The sequence below is a fragment of the Zonotrichia leucophrys genome, chromosome 4, assembly GCF_028769735.1.
Source record: "Zonotrichia leucophrys gambelii isolate GWCS_2022_RI chromosome 4, RI_Zleu_2.0, whole genome shotgun sequence".
Taxonomy (NCBI): domain Eukaryota; kingdom Metazoa; phylum Chordata; class Aves; order Passeriformes; family Passerellidae; genus Zonotrichia; species Zonotrichia leucophrys.
The window spans coordinates 32,926,249-32,942,805 of record NC_088173.1 but is presented as its reverse complement, the minus strand read 5'-3'; the positions used below and the strand labels follow the sequence as shown (position 1 = coordinate 32,942,805).

The window sequence follows — 16,557 nt, the reverse complement described above, 5'->3', positions numbered from 1 at the left end:
TTGCTTTTCAGGAGAACTACCTGTAGCTGCAGGGCATTATGTTATTGAAGTGTCATGTTTAATGATATAAATTGGAAGTTAGAGCACATTCTTCCTTTGTTTTGGGGAGGTTTGTGTAATCCTGCCCCAGGGACATGAGATTTCCTTGCCTGTGCTGAGAAATTAACCATCACTTGTTGCTGACCTGGGTTAGCTTCAGTGATATAAATCTAAATCTATGCATGTCTGACTAGTTATGCTTCACAAATTATTTGCTTCCAATGCCTTCATTTTCTGTATCTTTTGAACACCTTTTTGTGAACAGGGCTCTGTGTTGCTGTCTCTCCTCTGGGCTGTAATGAGCACACTTTGATGTGTTTGAATGTGACAGATGATTTTGTTCTTAATCAGATTGTGCTTGATCACTGTTGTTTCAGTCTTCCTCTTCTGCTGCTAAGTTGCTACTTCAGCTTTGTACTCCTTAGGATGATGAAAACCAGCCTGCTTGTGTCTTCTCTGCAAAAGGGGGAGGAATGACAGCTATTTTATGTTCAGTGAGTGCTGTGGTTAGTGTTTAGGAAGTGCATGTGATGGTAACAGACAAGCAGGGAGGTCTGGTGTAACCTCAGGCAGGTTTAATCACTCCACACATTGACATTTGAATACAAACTTTAAGCTGCATCAGGATTTTTTTATGTCTGGTTGGCATTTCTTTTATTTTTTATTTGTATTAGTAGCTTGCACTAGCCTAGAAGAAGAAAGAAAGATAACGTTCTGTTTAAAGTTTTGCTTATGCAGAAAACTTGTACTGTTTTTTTTTTCTCCTCCTCAGTTTAGTAGGAATGCAGAATAGATGTGCCTCTGCCCTGGTACACATCTTGTGCTGCTGTCATTTTTATTTGAGTTTTATATGCTTTCAAGTCTCAAACATTTGAGTTTCCTCCTTCCAGTTGAGTGCAGTGGGTTGAAGGAATGAACTGATTTGCCTGGGCATCTGAAGGGCTTGGAATTTGATTTCTTCATCAATTGATTTAGTTTCATCATGGTCTGCAATATGAGTCTTGGCTACAAAAGACAATGGTGCCAGTGCTTGTCCTTCCATTGGCACATTTAATTTGTTTAGTTAATGAGAAACCATGAAACACTTGGTGAAATTCATGTTAGTAAGAAGCTGCCATAAATGGGAGACAGGTCCTCTGGGGTGATGAAATATCCAGAGACCCTGGGAGTGGCTGGGCTCTTGGCTTATGGGGTGAAGCAGGGCCTGTCCCCTTGGGATGGATGCTGTCATGGGGGTGCCAACCACATCTGGGAGCTAGCAGGATGAACACCTGGGGCAGAGACTTTGGAGTCACCGAGTGACTGGTCCTAGTGGGAGATGGGAATTGTTTCTGTAGCTCTGACTCAAGGTGCAGTTGGCTGGTAACTCTCAGTCAGGTTAACAATTTTCCTTTATTTGCTGCACAAGTGACTCCTTGTGTTAGCAGTGATAGTGGGACACACAGACAAGAAGGGGTGGGACTGACCCTGTTACTGCTGCTGCAGTCAATTAGCATCCCAAGTGCCCATATCCATATCCAGCATCCTGTGTTCATGCATTCATTTGGAAACACTTGCAAGACACTGATTTTTCCCCATTCCCCTACCCACAAGTCCTGGTTTGGATGCTGCTGCTTCCCAGGCTTTGGGAACGTGTGTGACGATGTGCTGCATTCAGTGTGTGGCCCTGGAGGAGAGCATGTTGATTTCTCCTTTATTGGTGGGAACACTGAGCCTTTGGTATTGAGAGCACTTGTTAAAGCAGTCCCTGTCCCATGGTGATGGTGTGAGGTAGAAGGGTTTTGGGGAGGTCTTGCACTGAGGGAGGGTTAAAGTCTGAGGTGAATTGGTTAGTATCAGATTTGTGAGGGAATGTTGTTACCCTTGCTGGTATCTGGACCAAAGTTTGCATCAGCTGGAGTTCTCTGCAGCAATCTGCAGTTTGGCACTGTGGTCTCATCGAGGGTGCCCAAGCCCTCTGTATTTCTGTAGTGACTTACTTCCTCAGATGGTTTCCTTGGAGCAGATGGCAAGTTGCATGAATTTTTCTTGTGATAAGGGAATGAATACTGTGTTTCAGCCATGAATGCTCTGTTGGTTTGTGCTCTTGAATAATACACATATTGTAAGGAGGAGCTTCAATGTCTCCATTTGACCTATCAGGTCACAGATGTCCATATGTGGATGGAGAAGAAAACATACAAAGCCACACTCACTAACCTGCTATTCCCTTATCCTCATCTGTAAGTGGGCATATTTCTGAGAAGATATTTTGCTTCCAAGGTCTCCAACTTTATTTATGTTTCTGCTTATGTCATGTTTATTGTTCCCTCTTGCTAGTATGGTTTGGCATTTGTTCTTCATCTCTGTACTCAAAAAGCGCTGCAAAACCTCACCTGAGGGAGGCTGTGTTGCATCAAAGGTGAACTATTGGCCCTGTTGAACTTCTAAATAGTAACTTTGTTAGTGTGTTATTCATTTTGGGTCAAGAAAAGGTTATGTAAGATGCTCATCTCCTTCAGTTCTCACAATTGTGTGGCTGTTGAATTTGTGACTTGTAGCAGACTGCACAGAGATCAGAATACTATGGTGTGCAAAAAGCTATTATAACCTTCTCCAGTTAGTGCTCAAGAGGTTAAAGGACAATCTTACTGGAAAGCTGGAAGGAAGAGGAAAAAAGGCGTCTCCCACTATGTTGCAAGCCTTTCTTGTAGAGGATTTTTTTTCTCAATGTAACCAACTGCAAGACTCCTGCTGAAAGTAATACAAATTTAACTTGCCTGTGATTGTTCCAGGTCAGCATGAATTGAGTGAAACAAAACTTTAATCATATTAAAATAATTTCAGCATCAAATTCAAGTAGGGATAGGTCTTACGTTTTTGTAGCCATGTTGGTGCTAATTATGTAAAATTCTGATCACAGTGTGCTCTTGTTTTTATTTAAGGTATGAAGATCCTTTATTCTCAGCATGCCTAAACATATTTTTGTGGCTATAATTGTGCTAAGTTGCTGCTTAAGTCTAGCAGCTTAGAAGACAGGGAAAACACCCCTGTGCTCCCTGGAAAATCAAACCTTTTTTTGGATTAGTGGTACGGGGTGTAACTGAACACTAGTGAGAAGCATGAAATGCTTCCAGACCATTCAGTGTCTGGAAGAGCCACTCAGGGATGTGTGCTGTAAATCCAGGACCTGCCTCTGGTAGGTTACGTAATTTTAGGATATCTGATGCCTTCTAATAGGTGGCCAGAGAGGAATGTCTGAAGCTGTTAATTTCAAGGAAGACGTGATGGATGGCTGTTTGAAGAGCTCAGATCCTTCAGTGGCATTTTCATTGTTCCCTTGAACATTTCCTTTTAGAAAAGGGTTGAATCAAAAATGATGTGTTTATGAGGAGAAAGCTTTTCCCTAGAATTGGTTTGTTAAATAGGCAGGAAATATGCACACAGTGCATTTTCAGATCAACCTGATGTGAATCCTTGATGTCACCAGCTCATATGACACGAGAACATTGCTCACCAAAGGTCACTGACTGCTCTCACTTTCTGCTTCCATGTGTGTTATTATTACTGCCTTCCTCCTGCTGCAGCAGGACTGGAGGTGCTGTTGCTGTTTGGTGGTTGGTAAAGCCTGCCTTGAATCATGGTCGTGGGTGGGAAGCCCCTGCACCCTTCTGGTTCTGGTGGCCAGCCTGAGTCTGTGATGGCCTCAGCATAACCCTTCTTATCCTGCCTGATGATGTCTGGGGAGGGAGATATTGGGCAGGACTGTGGTGTTTCTGCCTTTTTTAAATAGTTCCATAAAATAAAGGTGGGGCCTCAGTGATTTTGGAAACTGTCTGCATTCCCTGTCTCACCTCAGTATATGGGGGTGGTTTTGCTTGCTTGGGTTCTTTTCCCCCCAGCCCAAATTTTGCAGCTGAAAGTTGATTTCTTTTGTCTTGAGGAGGTGTTTGGCAAATGTCAATGCACTGCTGCTCGAGGTTTCTGTCTCACTGAAGTGAGTTATATGCTGGTGTGTGTCGAATTGTGTGTTTGAATGTTTGTCACAGCTGATGGCTGCATCCTGTTGTGGGGAAGGACCAGGTTCCTGCTTTGCTTGGATATTCCCACCTGCTGTTTTTAGTTAGTAGGTGAAGAAATATTCTCTGCTTTAAAGAGGCATAACTTTTCTTGGATTTGGACTGATGGGGTGAATCTCTTTTGAAGATAAGCAGTAAACATCCAGTATTTATTCTGAATATATTGTTTTGAAATTGTCTTTCTTCTGCCAAAGAATAAGTTGTCACTCACACTACCAGCTTTCACCAGAGCCTTACTCATGAGCGGCCTACACAAACCTGAGGTATACAAAATTGAGTGACAATCAGGGTAGTAGGGCAAGACAAAAAACCAAATCATTGTGGCTGCAAAACCAAAATATTGGTCAAAAAGAGCACTATTTATAAGGACCAGAAACTTTTCTTTTGGTGTAGTTGATGCCAAATTCAAGAAAACAAGATGGAAAAAAAAAGGATATACCCATTGTTATTTTTTTACAAAACTATTTCAAAGTCTTACTTCCAGCAATTCTTTAAGTAATGTTTACTTTAAGAAATTACTTGAAATCTATCAGGAGTCTTCCTACAATGAAAGTTGTTGTTGCTGTTGAATAGTTGGTGAAAAAAACCCTGAAATTCTGTGCCTGAAAAGTTTAATGGACTTGATATGTCCACTGTATGATCATATTTTTCAAAAGCCTTCTCCTTGTGAGTTGGTCAGCCTTTTGCTCTTTAGCTTTGAAGGCATTTAAGAGGCTGTATCTGGATTTCTGATGTTGAGAAGAGTTTAAATCACATGGAAACTTGTGGCTTCTTTGTGAAGGATCAATATTTTGTACAGTTGTCAGCGATATAGTAACATAAAACATCTCCCCCAAACAAAGAAAAAACCCACGAAAGAACCAACAAATCAAAAAATACACCCAAACCCACCAAACAAAGATAACAGGAAAGAAAACCCTGCAGGCTTTCCATACCATCTGTCTTGGATCAATTTGGATGAATGAATGCATACTGTGTTTTTGTGTTTTGTTGTTTTACTTGGAATTGTTTCTGAGCTCTGCCTGTAACCACCAGTGTACATAGGATTATTTTTTTTCAGAATGCTAGAGCAGTCTTGGTTTTAGTCCCAAATTTAAGACTCTAAATGATTTAAATGTTTGTTTCCTCAGATGTGACAATATTGATTGTAAAGTCTGCTTTGGATAGGGAGGGTTTCTTTTTCTGTGTCTTAACTTTGAAATGTCCTCTGATTTTAGTTTGATAGTGTAGGGCTACATACATGCATTAGAGAAAAAAAGAAAGTGAAAATAAAATAAAAGAAAGTACACCAAAGAGCTGTCATGGCTAACAGGCTTAAGCTTACAGGATTCCTGTGCAAGCCCAGAGTTTGAATGGCTGGACACATTCCAGAGCACAGTGTCAGGCTGAGAGCAAGGGATAGACTGTTGCAGGAAGTACATTTGAAGGGTTGAGTTTTCTTCATTGTTTTTTCAGAGCTATTTGATAACCAGCTTTATTCATTGTTCAGCTGTATGTGTAATTTTCTGATCTCCAGATGTCCAAGGAAGAAAAAAACATGTTGCAGCCTAACTCGGACTTTAGGTTACTATAATTAGAGTGCAGCTCTCAGCAGCAAAACTCAGAAGATGGCTAAAATACAGCAGTGAGAAATTTTGTCAAAGTTCTTAGCTGCAACAAGTGCAAAAGCATTTTCCTCTCTGGAGCTTTAGTAAGGAGGTTTGCATGGGTTTCTTTAGTCTTGCATGTCTGTAATGCATTTGGCAGTTGAATGGTAAGGAAAATTTACTTAGCATGAGGGTCTTAGTTTTGCAGTCAGAAAATTTGTCCTGAATAGCTTCCTGTTTGCTCTGGACAACTGCTTTTTGTTTTACACTGCCTAAAACAACGCTGATAATTTTCAAGTGGTCTTCTAACACAGGTCTCTAGCATAGAGGACAAATGCATTTTTAATTTATATAGAGGTGTGTGTAAGAATAAATATTTATACACAAATATTTTCTTAAAGAAGATATATGTATACCACAGTCTATAGTAACATATCCAGTGTTTTACACCCATAAAAAACTGTATACACAAATACCCACACCTGGAACGGTATAAAAAAATCACATAAAATTAATGTTTAAAGTCAAGCAAACTAAAAGAGTGTATTGCATGTGTATATAGGTATATACATATAAAATGGAAAATTAAAATTGTTATGTGTTCTCATGAGCCTTATTAGCTCATGATAAAGATTTGTGTGTCTTAGCTAAAAACAGCTGTATGAATTTATTAAATAATATACAACTGCTTTAAAATGTGTTTCTTGTTTTCTGAGGGCTTTTTATTGGACTCTTTTTCTGCAATATTTCATACTTGGGATTTTAGCCAGTACGTGACTGGCTTAAAACAAATGACTGCTATAATATTCCCTTGATGTATAAAAGGCAAGATAGCCACAAGGATTTACTAATGTCTGCTATTTTTGTTTTATCTCATTGTGCTAGAAGTTGGCATTTGACTAATCCTAAGGAGTTCTCTCTCCATTGCATGAATGCACATACATACAGAACTGTGCTTTTGTGTATTTATGCTGTCAGCATATTAGCCATGATTGGTTTATTTGTTACTCCATGCACTTCAGAGCATGCTTATTTATCTAAACTGAGTTGTCATCTTTCACATGTTTAAAATTGCCTTTTTCTTCCATGTTGCCAAAGGGAGGTGCCATAAGCCTTAGTGCCTTTATACTTAAAATATGATGCCCCTGTTGATGTAGCATGGAGGAGTTTCTGCACCCTGATGCATTTTTTGTGTATTTCCTCCTTGGTGCTGAGCTCCATGCTCAGCAGAGAGCTGGCACAAGTGCAGCTCAGTCTCTAGCCTCTTCTGCTAGTTCTGTGGGTGTGGTGGCTCTTTTTGCTGGGCTGGGGTTTCACCTTGATATGGGCTTGTACAGTTTTTGCAGAGTGACACTTCGGGATGGCATTCAGGTGAGTTGTCCTCTCTGGACAAATGATTTGTGCCAATAACCAATTCTAGGAGTGTCTGAACTTGCCTCTGTTTTCTCCTTACTTTATATGGTGACATTATCTCAGTTCATTGAAGCAAGGAGGTTGTTTTCTGCTTGTTTATGCACGCCTGGATTCTGGATAGCTGGAAAGTGAAGCAATGGCTGGTGTATCACAAGGGATTCAATTTGTAGTAGCATTTTCTTGCCACTGGCTCCCCACTTGATTTTCTGCTTTGCTTTCATGTGTAGAATTGCATCATTAGTTATGTTTCCTTCTCGTTGCTACCATGTACAAAGCTCCTTGTCCTGGGAGAGGTACTGAAAAGAAAAATAAATGTATCTTTAAATTACACAGTATAATATATTGTGCTATTTGTATTTCTAAATTGGATGTTCTGGCAAGCATGAGGCGATTGCATCACATTTAATGCAGAAAAGGTATATCCCACTAAGAGGAGCTAAATCATAGACCATAAAAGCCTTATAAAAACAAGATGACACATATTTGGCTACTAAGATTAATAAAGAGATGGATGTTCAGTTAGTTCAACTAATTTTATCATCTGTAAAAGAATAAACATAACACTGTCTGGGAAGGGAGGACATAGACCATTTTATGCTCTGCAGACATTGTCATATGTAGCAGCTTTACAGGATGGGAATTAATTTCTTTGGAAATAGCTGAGCTCAGTCCCTTTTGTTGCTTCATACTTAAGCTCCTTTAGAGAAAACTAACTCTGCTTAGCTTTGTGTTTGTTTGGGAGGCCCAGCAATAAAACTCAGTAAGCTTTCAAACAGTTTGCTCCAAATGAGAGAGGCTTGAAGCTTCTGTTCTGGTACAAATCAAGTGGCTCCTGAGGGGTTGCCTGTTCGGCAGTCCTAAGAAATCATGTGCTTTAGTTGTGGAGTTAATTTGTGTTGGCTGTCCAAAAAAAACCCCCCAAAACTAACTACTACAGGAGGAGAGACATGCAGGTCCCAAAAGCTAAAGCAGCCACACAAAGTTTGTGTTGTGTTTCTAGCTAAGTTTACTTTCCATTTTCTTTCTGTCTCTGAAAAATTAAATAGGCAGTATTTTTTACCCACTGGCATATAGTTTCCCAGGGAGGAACCTGGATCAGTTCTGTAAACTCTCTGAACAGAAGAATGATCATCAGAGAGAAGAGAGCCAGTTAAAATAAATAGGGCTCTTAAGACATGCTGGCAGCATGAGAACACAACTGAGCTCCTTGAGAGAATGCTTAGTGAAAGCTAAGCATTCTCTCAAGGATGATAGGGTCTTAAATATCTTCAGACATTCTGGCATGTGACTGTAAATGGTTTTCCATCACTCAAGTGTTTCAAAAGTATTTTTAAAAGTTTTTTTGGAAACACCTATGTGCTTCCTGCAAATATGATTCTAGTCACAATGTCTGAATTATTTTTCCTTAGTCCTTTTGACAACTTGTTTTCTGTCATTGTGACATTATTTCTTCTCCAAATCAGGACATTAATTATGTCTTGTTAGTCACGAAGTTATTGCCCATCCTATCTTGGTGGCAATCTTTTCATGTCTGATCTCCTGAATGCTAGTGGCTTGGAAAAGCAAGACCAGATGCTTAGTCTTGTTACATACCAACAGAGCTACACTTGAACAGAATATTTTCTTTATCTGTCTTTGATGTGAGTGTGATTTTTCACTCATTTTAATAATCCTTTGAAATCCAGTTGGTGTTTCCCAGCACACAATTAATACACATTTTAACTTGTGTGTTAGTAACTGGATAAAATGTTTAAGCTTCATGTCAAAGACATGAGTTGTATCAGAATTGATTACTGTATGTAATTAGCTACTTCCTTTTCACACCAGCAAGGTCAAAAGCAGGGATTGTACTTTCTAATAATTACTTATGGACTTGCAGTAATCCGAGATAGTGGCATTCTGTCAAATGTTAAATATCCGGTCCAATATACAAGGAGCCTTTTCTGAAGTTGTTTCTGCTTCCTTACATCCTGCAGCAGTTGGATTGTCGTGAGGGAGGGAGGAGAGGTAGCAAAGGTTCTTGCGCACGGAAGAGCAGAGCTGCGAGGAATCCATGATCAGTCAAGCCATGACAAGTGAGAGGTGGCACCAGTTAATAATCCTTCTGGCACTGGCATGTGGAAACTGTTCCTGCTTATTGGCAACCTGTTCTGGGACAAGAGAGAGAAGCTGAGAGCTGCTACTGGCATTCAAGTTCATTTGTTTGGTGTTAAGTGATTGAAAAATAAAGGAGCACATATTCAAGAGCGCATTTTCACCACTTAACATATGGTGTTAAGTGATTGAAAAACAAAAGAGTACATGGTGCAGTTACTCTTCTTCATAAACCTAATGTGTATTTTTGGATCCTTTTCTGCATCAACCCAATTGTGTGTAAGAGTGATCTAAGCTATGTAGTGCCTCTCCAGTTTTAAGTAGTCAATGTCCTCTCATGCTCCTCTGTAGATGCATAGCTCCACATTTAGTGCATGCATGGATAAATAGAATGAGTGATTTGTGCATGCAACACATCATTTAAAGTGCCAAAACCAAATTAGTTTGGTTTTATTTGGTGGTTTTTTGTTTATTTGTTTTTGTGGAAGACAGTAGATAAGTATTAAAGCTTGTAATACAGTAAGAGAAGAATTTTAAGGAAAAAGAGAGAGTTGAAACCATTAATCTTTTTCCTAGAATATGAACCCACAGGCATGCTCAGTCATGTTTGCTTAGAAGGAAATCTCAAACTGTTAGTTTTTCTTTGACATAATTTCTGAATGTGGGACTATAGGTATACACAGCTCAATCATGTTAAAATATATGTTGTTGTCAGGGTTACTGCTGCCAGAACTGAGAATGAAGTGAGAGATGGTTTTGTGGTTCTTTGCTGGCAAAATGAATGGATGCCTGTGGGCTCTCCCCATTTTCCCCTGGGCTGTAATGAGTGAAAGGGCTGGTTTGGGTCTGCTTCACCCGAGCCACTGCTGCGTCACAGCAGTGGAGCTGTGTATGGAGGGAAAGGGATGGAGCAGAGCTGAGGAATGTGGGAGGACAGGCCAGGAGGCAAGGGCAGCCCTCTCACCAGGACTGGGATGCAGCCTGCTGTTGGGGTCTACAACCATTCAAAGAACAATGGACTGTACTTGTCTTACACTTTTTTTTCTTTATACATTACTGGTTATTTAATGGTTGTGCTGTGCATGCCTTAGGTTACAGCTTTATGAATCAGTCTGAAAACACCTTTAAAGTTACAGGTAGAAAAAAGAGGGAAATGCAAATGTAGCAAGTGAGAGTACAGCCACATGGAGCGAGGTGAGGGCAGGGTTTCATGGTGGTGGTACATAGCAGAGTACTGTGGTAATCAGACAGGTTTTCTGACCTAAGCTAACTTTGATCCTTGCTTTGTTTGGGGAAAAGCTTTAGCTTATTTAGAGGACTGCCTCATAACCCCTTTTTATAGCTGCTTGTGTCAGCGCTTTCCGCAGCAAACCCTGCATTAGAGTTCTTATAACTCAGCTGTATAAATTTGATCTGGACTTTAAAACTGGCATGTGTGTTCTTGATTTGGAAGCGACTATCAAAGCTGGCTGGCTAATCTGTTGGCTATGTGAATAATATTGCTGTAGTAAAGGCTTGAGGAACACGATACAGCTCTCAGTTTCCATTGAGTGCAGAGGAAGCTTGTTTGTCACAAAGAGCAGGTGTTTCATGCCTTTTTTTTTTCCCTCATGCAAAAGTTTTAAGCTGGACCTCAAGTGTCCCAGACATTCCAGGAGTGTGGAGTGTAGGTTTTTGCTACCTTCCCATCAGGGAAGCAGGTGAGGAAGGGCTTTGGTGAGCCATCCCATTTAGGCATATCATGCTGGAGCACTGCCTTACCCTATTTGTGCTTGTGGTGGTCAGTGTTGGCCCTGAGTGTTCCGTGCTCAGGCTCTGTGGGTTGTGAGATCCTGGGGGAGCACGAGTCAGCTCAGATGTGCAATTTTTGTGATGGAGTTGGTGCTGCTGCAGAGCATTAGTGTGTCCCCTTTGTATTTTGGAGTGAGTGTCTGTTCCTCTCTTTCATTAATGCACCAAAGGGGCGTTTCTAGCTTACTTTTAGCTCTACAAATGTTTATGAGTTTGCTGTTAAAATACTGATTATCATTGCAAGGTGATGCTTTGGTCAGGTGAAACAAAGCTAGGGATAAACAAAGTAGTGGCAGATAATGAGCGTAAATATTAGCATGGAGTGTATTGGAGCAAGGAGATAAAGCCCTGTGGTATGAAAAGGCAGGATGTTGGGTGATAAAAGAATTTGCCCCTTTGCTTATGTTGTGATTCTGCAAAGTTATTCGGTAGTGTTCTTTCTCTAAATGAGTATGTTGTGTTTTGGCTTTTTACTTATTTAAAATACTTTATTATAGGGAAAAATGTAGACTAAAAGACAAGCTGGAATGGTAATGACATAAAGATCATTGGTTGCTTTCTGCTTTGATTATTCATGACTTTAAATTGAATTGCTACAGCCAACGATGGATCAAATGCTCGAGAGGTAAAAATCAAGCTGGAGGGATATCAGCTAGCCCAGGGAGTTTTAAATCAGGATCAATGAGTTACATTCTCAGAGTAAGTTGCAGATGACATTGAAGGATGTTTGTGCAATGGGAGAACATTATTTACTGTCTGAGTACAAAACAGCTTGTTTGGAAAGTCATTGTGATGTACCATCATACAACGTGGTTGCAGCTAGCATGGATTTAAGGCAAGCAGTTTGTAAAACACAGAAGGCAGCCTCCATCTTTAGTTAGTGGACCTTTGTCTTATGAGTGACTGCAATTTAAGTAATTCATTTATTACTGTGTAAAAGCAAAATAATGACAGCTCAAAGAAGAATTGCTTGTCAAGTTTTCTTCTTAGTCATGTGAGGGAGAAATAGGTGGTTATGTGTTAAATAGAAATTAATTAGGTTGCAAATTGATTCAGAGATGTATGCACGTATGTGTGCACACATTCAATTACCCTGGAAAGACTTGTTCAAAATATCTAATTGAAGCTTCAGAGTACAGATAAAAAATCTGTTGGTTATTGCAAAACAAAATAGTGTGTGAGCTGAAATTTAGCTCAATAAAACAGATGTATTCCAGGGTATTCTGGCTTGTTTGCATTTCAAAACCTGAGTTGTAGTACTATGCTGAGATTACTTTTTATACCTTGTTTTTGAAATCTATCCTGGATCAAGAACTGTTTTACTTTTGTTCTGTCTCCATTTGGAATGTGATTTTGGACAATATTTCTGGTTTTAGAGTTCTGCTGTTGAGAACCAAAAGAACAACAATATTTTCTTTTTCAGATTTTTTTTGCCAAACAAAAAAATCTTCCATTAGATGGGTTGTTTCCCTTGTGTGTGTTAAAAAGCATCCTGTGCATCCCTGCATGGTGCAGGCTGGTTTTTGGCTCTCATCCTTGTTGCTGATGGCTGCGGAGGGGCAGAGGTTTCCTGCGGGGGTGAGTGGCCTTGGCAGGTGCCTGGTCATGAAATGCCTCTCCTGCTCGCCTCCCCTTCAGTCTCCAAATGAGTTTTCCAGAGTAGAGAGATGTGGAATTAAGTAGGAGGAAACATTCCTGGTTTGGCAGTGTTGTAGCTTTCAAGTCTGTGGTGTAACATCAAGGGAAAAAAGTGGGGGTTTTTTTAGCTCTAATTCAGGATTGACTTAAAGAACCTGCCCCATACTATAAATACAGAATTAAAACAGATCCATCAAGGATTTGAAGAATATTTGTGGTGCTTAGAGGTTAGTTGGATTATTGCATAGCCAGTTTTGTAATTTTATTACTGCACTCTTCTCCATATTTTACTGCTATACTCTTCTCCTGTTGCATTGTTTCCATATGGTGATACAGGCACATTTAATAAAGGTATGTTCTGGAACACCATTTTTTCCAGATAACTAACTCTGTACTTTATGGGTCACTGATGCAGGATAATGTTCCTAAGTTTAAATTTGCACTTTAAGAAAAAAATCACCTGTACAGAAAAAAAAGAAACAGTGAGATAAATCTGTAGGTGATAATATATGATCTTCAAATGTTATTTATATGTCTTCTATATTTGCTAAATATTTTTTAAATCTGGGTGGAAAAAAATAAATTGAGTTTGTGACAAGAAATATGGGCCAAAAGGCAAAACACGGACAAGATTCTGGGTGGAGTTCAGAATGGAGTCAGCTAATCGGAATATTTATGCAGTTTTGGGTTGAATGTGTATACGGTTTGGTATTTGTCATCTTCATTATGTGTTGCAGTTTTTTGTGGTGGTAATGCATGGTTCAGCCTCTAAGAAGTGTCAAAAGGGAGGCTCCCAGGGTCTGCAGTCTGAAAAAGATCCTTAATGATTTCAAATTTTCTAATTCCCCCTGCTGTGTTCAGTGTAGATGCTTTCTTTCTTTATATAGTTGTGATAATATTCCTCTGGCACTGGGGTTAGACTGCCCTTGTACCTTCAGTCCCACTTCAGTGGATGGTGCTTCAGAAGCCAGGGTTGCTGACTGATAGAATTCCTCTTGCTGTGTTCAGTGTAGATGCTTATTTTTATATAGTTGTGATAATATTCCTCTTGCACCAGTGGTAAAACTGCTCCTGTAGCTTCAGTCCCACTTCAGTACGGGTGCTTCAGAAGCCAGGGTTGCTGACTGATACGTGGTGGTCACGCATGTGAGACAGCCCACTTGGCAGACTTTGGTCATCAGCACAACAGTGTGGTGCGTTATTGTTTGGTGCTTACTTTTATAGGCAATTGGAACCTCCTGGGTCTAGACAGCCACTGGTCTAATCTTGAGCCCCTTAGACTCTGAACCAGTGAAATGCTTGTACTTCAGGAGAGATGTTATTGGTTGAAACCTCTGTCAGTCAGCCCAGAGGCTGATTTAGCGAACTGGGCTGGGTTTCTTATTTATAACCAGATTAATGCTCAGTAGAAATCAGCTTGTGCTGAAACAGTTGACCAGTACTTTCAGGGAATACTCACACTCTGGCTGAGATTTCCTAGGAGTATCAACTTCACCTCTCCTGCTTAGTGACTCACATCTCTTATTCAGAATCAGTAGGTGTTACTTAGAAGTCTTATCCACTCTGTCTTGATAAGGAGATTACTACTCCGGCATCCCTCTGTGTGTGCAGTTCTTCACAATCTTGTCCAGTAATTTGCTTTGATACATCTCTGACAGCTCCACCTCTGAGGCATAACCAGTTCTCTCTCTGTACAGCAGGACCCATGGATATAGCTAGGGACCCATCACACTTCTCAGGACCTATTTTTAGGAAATTTTATCCTGTGATTTTACTGAAATAATTTTGTAGCACTCTCCCACATGTGTTTGCAAAGATTTCATCCCCTTAGGCAACAGTTTAAGAATGTCCTCTTGAGAGTTGGGTGGTTGGTTGTGGGTTGTTGTGCGTTGGTCACCAGAATTAAACAGAAATGTTTGCCTTTTTTTTTTTTTTTTAAATTAAGAAATTTGTGTTCGTTTACATGCCCAAGGATGGTAAGGCCACCCATCCTTCCATGAATATAGTTATCCTGAAGCTGGCTTTTGGAGTCTTAGTCCTGGGCAGTGTGTAGGTTGCTTTTTTCTTTTTTCATCACAAATTACAACCTGTCAGCATCATGTGCATTTGCACACGTTCTGAGAAAGCTAAATTTTATTCACAAATCACAGCGATCCATTTGACCTTTAGCTTTTAGCACCCCTACGTTCCTTTCCCTTTTCCAGACCTTGCTGGCAAATGTCAGCGTGCTATAACATATCAGTTTATGGCAGGATCTGTTTATGGCAGGTCCCACCCCTCACCCAAAGGTTTGAGGAGCTTTCCTAAAAATAGCTATGTTGGTCATAGCTTTCTATATGCTGGTGAGCTTCCATGATTGGTGTTTTATAGTAATCAGGCCTCTTAACTCACAATTTGGGTATGAACACCCAATTTTGGAGGACTTTTGGCTTTTTTGTTGAAGCCTTTTGTCAAAGGATTCACAATACAATTTGAAATTCTTACGACTTTGGCAAGTCAAATAGTTTTTCTGAAATCAGGATGTCTCCTTTTCCCTTTGTCTCTTACTTTACATCCTTGCTCTGCTAGCTTTGCCTTGTTAGCACCCTCTGGCTTCAACTCTGGCTAAAATAGCTATATTGATTCGTGATGCTGAGGGTCTGGCTGCTATTTTCTGAAGATTTGTCAAGTCTCCCTTGATTGCAAGCCTGTTCTTTCACCAGGCTAACATCAAATGGGAGAATTTTTCTCATTTTTTTTTGTATTTTTCTCTGTTGGTTTTATTCTGCTCAAGATCGTACTGCAATCAGCAAGTATGGAATTGATGTTGAAATTCAGTGATTCACTGAATGTGAAATTTCTTGGGTTTAGTCTAGATGTTATCAAATGGTAATATTTTTGGAGTTTTGCATTTGCATGTATCTTGCAACATTACACAATATTTTTTCTCAGTTAAAGTATTTGTCTTCAGGTGCCATCCAATACATGTCACAGCTGTCGTGTATTGCTAGTTGCTTGGATTTTAGGAAAGCCTTAACCATATCAGGTAGGCTGATGGGACACCTTCCATAGGTTTACCCTACACAAACACAGAGACTGAGCCCCTCACATTTCATGCATTATTATCTCTTTACCCACAAACAATTTTCAAGACATACCCTCACTTCTGTTGAAGTGAATGAGCTGTAGACTAGTGGCTGTACTTTGTAAAGTAACAAGGAACCAAAACTTCTTGGTTCCTACTGCATGAGCTAAAACAGGGACAGTTAAAAAAGAAAGGAAAAGAAAACCTTCCTTTGGTGTACCTTTGAAAAGTCATAGAATCATTGAATTGTCAAGGTTGGAAAAGACCTCTAAGGGTCACCAAGTCCAACTGTCAAGGTGGCAGCAGCACTGTGTTAACCACTAAACCGTGTCCTCAGGTGCCTTATCCATGCATATTTTGAACACTTCTGGGGATGGTGATTCTGTTATTTTCCTGGGAAAGCCTCTTCCAGTGCTTGACAATGCTTTCCATGATGAAATTTTTCCTAGTATCCAAACTAAACCTCTTACAGCATGACTTGAGTTTGCTCTCCTCCTGTCACTTGTTACCTGGGAGAAGAGACTGACGCCCATGTCACTACACCCTCTTTTCAGGCAGTTGTAGAGAGGGGTGAGGTCTCCCCTGAGCCTCCTTTTCTCCAGGCTGAGCACCACCAGCTCTCAAGTCATGTGCTAAAGTACCATTTTGGCTCAAGGTGAATTCTATGTTTGGAAATGAAGATAAAGTAATTGTGTTTGCAGCACTTCCCTAGAAGCAGTGATTTCTTCAAGGAACAGACTCATGCTTGTAGGCAGAGGACAGAGTTGGGAGGTTATGCATACAGAGCACTGGCAGCTACAATATCTCTGCTGTAAGCAGACTGCTTTTTCCAATTTCTCTGCTGTTGGAAACATAGAGGGAATTTACACCATCC

At 40.2% G+C, this 16,557-nt stretch overlaps 1 protein-coding gene across 6 annotated transcripts in view; it reads left to right on the top strand.

The window, feature by feature from the left end:
• Positions 1 to 16,557, top strand: part of PDLIM5 (PDZ and LIM domain 5) — a 125,694-nt gene that overhangs the window by 24,200 nt on the left and 84,937 nt on the right. The window lies entirely within an intron of this gene.